The 1,946-nt window shown below is 38.5% G+C and overlaps 1 pseudogene; it reads right to left on the reverse strand.

The window, feature by feature from the left end:
• Positions 1-215: 215 nt before the first annotated feature.
• On the reverse strand, positions 216-1,039 carry LOC101714102 (translationally-controlled tumor protein-like; annotated as a pseudogene).
• Between the last annotated feature and the right edge of the window lie 907 nt (positions 1,040-1,946).

The raw sequence follows: 1,946 nt of genomic DNA on the forward strand, positions 1-1,946 counted from the left end.
CTAAATTCGATCCCGGTACTCCCCATCCAAAAAAAGACAAAGGAGTCATAATCATTGAAATAAAATAAATTTTAAAATCCTAAGTGATTACTTTGCAAACACTATGGAAATAAGTTTGAGAATCTATATTAAATGTATACTTTACTAGGTAAATACATATTCCTCAAATGGACTCTAGATCTATGGAGCTTAAGGTTATTAATTCCTTTTTTTTTTTTTTTTTGAGTTTAAATGCACTTTATTTTTAGACAACCTACATGACATGTTTTTTTCCTTAAAAACAATGGCTCTGCTCCAAATAAATCACGGTCAAAATAAACGAAGCGTTCAAGATGACATCAGTCCCATTTGTCTAAAATCCCCGTGTTGTGTGGATGACAAGCAGCAGCCAGTTATGACAAGTGATAGATCCAAGGTAACCGCCAAATCCATTAACATTTTTCCATTTCTAAACCATCCTTAAAGAAAATCATAAAAGGGGTCACACCATCCTCATGGTAGTCCAGGAGAGCAACCATAGCATCTGGATTCATGTCTGCACCGATAAAGAACTGATAGTTTTGAAATTAGCAAGGATGTGCTTGATTTGTTCTGGAGCCCCTGTCATAAAAGGCTTTACTCTTTCTGGTCTTTGTTCTTCAAGCTTGCCTTTGATTGATTTCATATAATCTTTGATGTAATTCTTGTAGGCCTCTTTTGTGAAGCTGGTTTCCTGCAAGTGATGGTTCGTGACAATATCCACCCCAGTGACTACTGTGCTTTTGGTATCTTCGCCCTTCGGGCCTTCAGCGGAGGCATTTCCACCAATGAGCGAGTCATCAATGTTACCCTCTGTTCTACTGACCATCTTGCCCTCCACCTCCAGGCACAGCCCGCCGGCGATCTCCCAGATCTTGTAAATGTCGGAGAACATCTCATCCGGGCTGATGCGGTCCGATCGATAATCATGATAGTGGCTGAAGGGAGACTCGGCCGCGCTAGCTTGGCAGGAGCCCGGAGCTCAGAGTGAGCGCGGTGCAACCGGAGCAGTGCATGGGAGGAGGGGAGCGAGGGCGGAAAAGCAAGGTTATTAATTTCTATAGAGAAAATAGAGACAGTTATTGAGGAATTAGCCCCACAAAAAGCATCAGGCCCAATGTTCCATAAATGTTTTCAGAGTATTGAAACAAAGGAAAATTTCCTACTTCTGACACAAATAAAACACTTACACCTAAACCTGATATTAAAATAAAATAAATCCCATAGGGCCAAGGATTTAGCTTAGTGGTTCTGTTGACTGCCTTGCAAGCGTAAGGTCCTGAGTTCAGTTCCTGGTACCAGAACAAACAAACAAACCCTATAGACCAGTATTACATATGAATATGAATATAAAAGTGCTAAATAAATTATTAGGAAACAAAATCTAACACTAAATTAAGAAAACAATGTACCATGACCAAATGCGAATTTTTTTCCTGAAACTTTAATTCAATATTAATATGACATGCCATATTAATAGATCTAGAAAGGAAAAGCCATATGCTTATCTTTAGATTATGAAAGAGACTGACAAATTTCAACACTTGCTCCTGAAAAAAAGCCAAGAAAATAACGACTGATGGGCAAATACCCATCTAATAAATCTAAAAGCCAGAATCTGATACCAGTTCTACTAAGATTTGGAACAAGGCAAAAGTTCCTACTATCTGTACTACTATTAATATATCATTATATTGGACATATTAGTCAATACAAATAGACAGGAAAATTAGATGGAGACTAAGAATTGGTAATGAATAAGAAAAAATATTTTGCCAGGCATGGTGGCACACAAGTATAATCCCAGCACTCAGGAAGCTGAGGCAGGAAGATCACTGCAAGTTCACAGCCAGCCTAGGCTACCTAGTGAGTTCAAAACCAGCCTGAACTACATGGCAAGACACTCTCTTTCAAAAAAAAAAAAGTAA

This window comes from Heterocephalus glaber, unplaced genomic scaffold, assembly GCF_053883595.1.
Source record: "Heterocephalus glaber isolate CG9 unplaced genomic scaffold, H.glaber_assembly_v1.0 deba00001497, whole genome shotgun sequence".
NCBI lineage: Eukaryota > Metazoa > Chordata > Mammalia > Rodentia > Bathyergidae > Heterocephalus > Heterocephalus glaber.